The 5,351-nt window shown below is 43.8% G+C and overlaps 1 long non-coding RNA gene across 1 annotated transcript; it reads left to right on the forward strand.

Moving 5' to 3' along the window:
• Nucleotides 1-1,114: 1,114 nt before the first annotated feature.
• On the forward strand, nt 1,115-3,779 carry LOC122925881. Its single transcript, XR_006387646.1, has 3 exons — nt 1,115-1,479; nt 2,479-2,623; nt 3,611-3,779. It is a non-coding gene; the product is annotated as an uncharacterized LOC122925881 (long non-coding RNA).
• The last annotated feature ends 1,572 nt before the right edge of the window (nt 3,780-5,351 follow it).

The following is a 5,351-nucleotide window of genomic DNA, read 5'->3' on the forward strand; positions in this document are numbered from 1 at the left end:
AAAATTAAACTCACCTTAGTCCACTTGATCTCGTAGCCCGGCATCTCTTTTGTCTCCTTAGCTGAACAGGAACTGTGGTGAGCATTCATTGCAGGAACAGGACCTGTGGTGACGTCACTCCGGTCATCACATGATCCATCACCATGGTAAAAGATCATGTGATGACCAGAGTGACGTCACCACAGGTCCTATTCAGCAAAGGAGACAGACGAGATGCCGGGCAGTGCGATCAAGTGGACTAAGGTGAGTTAAATTATTTTTCTTTTTTTAACCCCTCCAGCGCTATTGTACTATGCATTCTATATTCAGAATGCTATTATTTTCCCTTATAACCATGTTATAAGGGAAAATAATTATCGGGTCTCCTAGCAACCGTGTGTGAAAATCGCACCGCATCCGCGGATGCTTGCGATTTTTGCGCAACCCCATTCATTTCTTATGCAACGCATAAGTGATGCGTGAAAATCACCGCTCATGTGAACAGCCCCATAGAAATGAATAGGTCGGGTGCGGGTGCAATGCGTTCAACTCACACATCGCATCCGCGCGAAATACTCGCCCGTGTGAAAGGAGCCTTAGGGTCCATTCACAAATCCGCAATTCCATTCCGCGGAACGGAATTGCGGACCCATACATTTCCGGGTCCGCAATTCCGATCCTGAAAAAAATAGAACATGTCCTATTCTTGTCCGCAACAGCGGACAAGAATATGCATATTCTCTTAGTGCTGGCAATGTGCGGTCCGCAAAATGCGAAACGCACATTGCCGCTGTCTGTGTTTTGTGGATCTGCAAAACACACACGGATGTATGAATGGACCCTTAATCCGTTCTATTAGCTGTAGAGTTACTGTGCATCAGTATTACAAGCCATTGTTACTTTTAGGCAGATTAGCCTGGGTACCAGATTTAGAGTCCATTCACACGTCCGCAATTTAGTAATCCGCATCCGTTCCGCTAAATTGCGGAACAGATGTGGACCAATTCATTCCACAAAATATGCGGACAGCCTTTAGTGTGCTGTCCGCACTTCCGTTCCGTTATGCGGATCCGCAAAAAAAAAATAGAGTATGTCCTACTATTGTCTGCAAATTGCGGTCCGTGGTCCCATTGTAGTCAGTGGGTCCGCAAAAATGCGGAAATGTGCAGTATGTCATCCGCAATTGCGGATCCGCAGGAAATATAAAAAAGTAGGTCTGCCCCCTGAACTTCAGAACCCAGGAAAGCAGTGTATTGAGAAGGAGGCAAGATTGATTAGAGCAAAAATGTCGTCTTATGATGTGGAAAAACTCATCGTATTGATCCAGGAACGCCCATCCCTATGGGACACCCGATCTGATGTCTATCACAACCGTGCCAAAAAGGAAGAAATAGCAACAAAAGAAAGGAAGAAAAAAAGGAAGAAATAGGGAAGAAATAGCAAAACAACTAGTCACATCTTCATGGTCTTCAGCATCAATCCTGAAAAAAGAAAAGATTTGTGAGTATTTAAATTTATTGATAAAGTATAATGTGTATTTTAAAGTATTGCTTCATACTTTTGGTCCCTGAGTGGGCCATATGTCTTGGAACAGCATAGATGGTGTACATTTGCACATATTATATGCTTCTTCATGACATATGCCAACTTACTTTTGTGTACATATTGTAAATTACTGTATATATTTTTTGTGCTAGAGGCCTAGTCTGAAAATGTCTTGCATTGCATACATTTAAAATTCCCTTTCTTCAATGCATAACTTATTGCATGGCAACGATGTCTTACATGTAAAAAAATAAATAAAAAAATTATACTTTAATAACCACATTTTATTCAATATTTTCAAATATTTTTTATATGAATTGATTATTAGGGCTTATGCTCGCGGCCATTCCGTTCATTGGGGACTGCCATATGCAGCCCACAATACAGCCACGGCCGAGTAAAGGCCATTTGCATGAGCCCTAAAACTAGAAGGATGTTTGTATCAGACTCGGGCCTCTTGCGCACAAACGTATTTGTTTTTTTTGCGTTCCGTATACGGAACCATTCATTTCAGTGGATCCACAGAAAAAATGAAAGGTACTCCATATATCTTCCGTTTCCGTATTTCCATTTTTCCATTCCATTCAAAGATAGAACATGTCCTATTATTGTCCGCATAACGGACAAGGATAGTACTGTTCTATCAGGGGCTAGCTGTTCCGTTCCGCAAAATACGGAATGCCCACGGACATCATCTGTATTTTTGGTGGATCTGTTTTTTGCAGGCCGCAAAATACTGAAAAAGCCATACGGTCGTGTGCAAGAGGCCTCATACACACGACGAATGCCCTCCGAGACATATGGTCCGTGAGCTGGCCATATTTCCCAGAACAGCATTGATCATTTGCACAGGAGCAATATTACACTTTGAGCCTTAATTCAAATTTTGTCTTGTAATTTTTAATTAATTATTATAAATTAATAATAATTTGTAAAATATTATTGTCTTTTTAGTAAAACTGATCAAAAAGTGCTGGAACACCTGCCGGGACCAATTTTGCAGAGAAATTTATGCTAAACAGAGAAGTGGTGATGGTGTACTAAAATAAAAAACATATATGTACTGTAGGAAGGCGCAAGGGTCCATCATTGACGGAAGGTATGTGTGAACGAGATTCCTGGCCTCGGCGAGGTAAGAGCCGGTAATTTTAACAGGGGGTTCAGACCTGAGCGTTCCGAAACGAGCGCTCTGTATGCGCGATTGTACGGGCGTTTGCAATCGCGCATACAGAGACAGGCGTGCACACATTGTCGCGCGTTCCCGAATATCTATGTGCGGGAACGCGCGACAAACGCCCCCAAAAAAGCTCAAGAACTTGTTTGAGCGTCGGGCGTTTTACTGCGCGATCGTACGCGCTGTAAAACGCCCAGGTGAGAACCATTCCCATAGGGAATCATTGGTTTCTCCGTGTTGAGCGTTTTACAGCGCGTAGGAACGCGCTGTAAAACGCTCAGGTCTGAACTTAGGGTTAGTGTCAGCGGCAGTTAGTGCTGACTGACACTATTTGTTAGTTAGTATGGCTGTAGAGCCGATCCGGGCCAGCTCTTATTGGGAGCAGCAAAAAGGGCCGGGTGGGTGGCTGCTCCCCACACTCCAGGCCCGGTTTTGGCTGATATATAAAAACCCAGCCAGCAGTCTCAGCTGAGTGGATTATCCTCCACATCACAGTGAAGCTGTGGAGAAGCTGTGGTTTTGGGAGCTCTATGCGCTAAGGTCTGAAGGCTGTGTGTCAGGCGAGCAGGCCGACTTTCTGAGGCTGAGCATTCACACGGGTGCGAACTGACACCCAAGATACCAGGTGAATGTTATTTAGTTGTTTCTGTGTGTGAACAAGCACCAAGCCGGAAAAGGGACTATTGTGTTATATTATGAGTGTGAGTAAACACTGAAGTTTGATTTAAAACCTGGTCCATTGCCTGTATATTGTGTCCGCTAACCTGCCTACCAGAGCGAATCCCCACAGTACACAAAACATTTTCTATTCTTGAAACCGATTGTAGAATTAAGACCGTAAGTCAATTTTAAATTATATATTTATTGTCTATGTTAATGTTAAAATATTAAATCATTATATTTTTTTAACAGAACTGTAGATAATCTGACTCTCAAGAATTCGGGTTCCAGACCTCAATCCACACAGGAGGCAGATCATCAGGAGGATATGCCTGAAGAATCTTCTGCTACTGAACAGCTCCAGCCTTCAGAGCCTATTGAACCATGTCCTGTAAGGCTGGGTTCAGACCTGAGCGTTTTACAGCGCGTCCCTACACGCTGTAAAATGCTCAACAGGCAAGAACCAATGATTCCCTATGGGAATGGTTCTCACCTGAGCGTTTTACAGCGCGTAAAACGCCCCAAGAATCGCGCTGTAAAACGCCCCAAGAAGTACATGAGCTTCTTTGGGGCGTCTTGTCGCGCGTTCCCGTACATAGACTTCAGCGGGAACGCGCGACAATGGGCGTTCGCTTGTCTCTGTATGCACGATTGCAACCACCCGTACAATCGCGCATACAGAGCGTACGTTCAAGTACGCTCAGGTCTGAACCCAGCGTAACAGAAGACTTCACTGAGGCCACCGCAGAAAGGACCAGTTTGCCCTTCATCTGGCAGACGAAGGCGACGTCCACTGATCGCTTCCGATTTAGGTCTTCGAGGCCAGGTTGATACTATGGTCCTCGAATATATACATTGGAATCGATCAGACAGCAAGGAAGAAGTGGCTTTTAAAAGGCCTTGCTTCCTTCCTTGCGTCATGTGCCAGATGAATGGAAAATGCGGTGCATTTCTGCGGTGGCCTTACTTATTGATCAATTTGCTGGGCCTCAAGAGCCACATGAAGTGGTTAACTGTTTGGAAAAATCTGAGACAGAATGCTAAACATTTTAACCTCTCCTTTCTGTCTTAACAGACCAGACCCCCAAATTGTGCACACCCCTGGCTCTTTTTCAAGGAAATTATTTGATTAATAATTTATTTTTTTGTTTATAATAAAAAAGTTATATTGTTAATAGTTAATATTGTGTGTGTATGTTATTAAAAGTGAGATATTTTAAAAAAGTATATTTTTAATATTGATGACCTATTTAGGTCATTATAATTAAATAAATTTTTTATTATAATTTAAGATTTTAATAAGGCCACATGCACACGGCCATTGCCAGGCTGTGGCCGTATTGTGGCCCGAAAACAGCATGTCCACAATATGCAAGCACTGGACGTGTGCACCCCGTATCACGAATGCGGACCCATTCCACATCCGGAAGGTGCTGTGTGGAACGGAAGCATGGTTTGGAAGCCCACGGAAGCACTATGGAGTGCTTCCGTGGTGTTCGTTCTGTACAGTCCTCCACACCGCAAAAAAATAGAAAATGTTCTATTTATTTGCGATGCAGACGGATCACAGACCCATTCAAGTTGAAAAGGTCTGGATCCGTCCTGGTCGCCACACGGACGTTGCCCGTGCATTTGGGACTGCAAATTGCGGTTCCCAGTACATGGACCGGCAGCACAATGGAGAATCATCTTTTTAATGATACGGTACATTTTAATCACACCAATGCTTGAGCAGCATTGGGTAAACAATAGAAGTTATCATGTCCCCTCCACTTTTAGGTTCAGAGTTGAACCCGGACATAACCATATTTCCACCCAGACAGCCCCCTGACAGGAGCATTTCATGCTGTGATGCCCTGCGCTTGATCGTGCATGGAAAGGGTTCTTTTAGTTAAAAGTACATACTGCCAGGCAGATTCTTCCGGCAAACTGTGTGTTTGGGAACATCACCTACACTAATGTGCGGGCTTCTGCGCTGCCCTAGCTAAAAAGG

The sequence above is a fragment of the Bufo gargarizans genome, chromosome 2 (assembly GCF_014858855.1).
Source record: "Bufo gargarizans isolate SCDJY-AF-19 chromosome 2, ASM1485885v1, whole genome shotgun sequence".
In the NCBI taxonomy this organism is placed as follows: domain Eukaryota; kingdom Metazoa; phylum Chordata; class Amphibia; order Anura; family Bufonidae; genus Bufo; species Bufo gargarizans.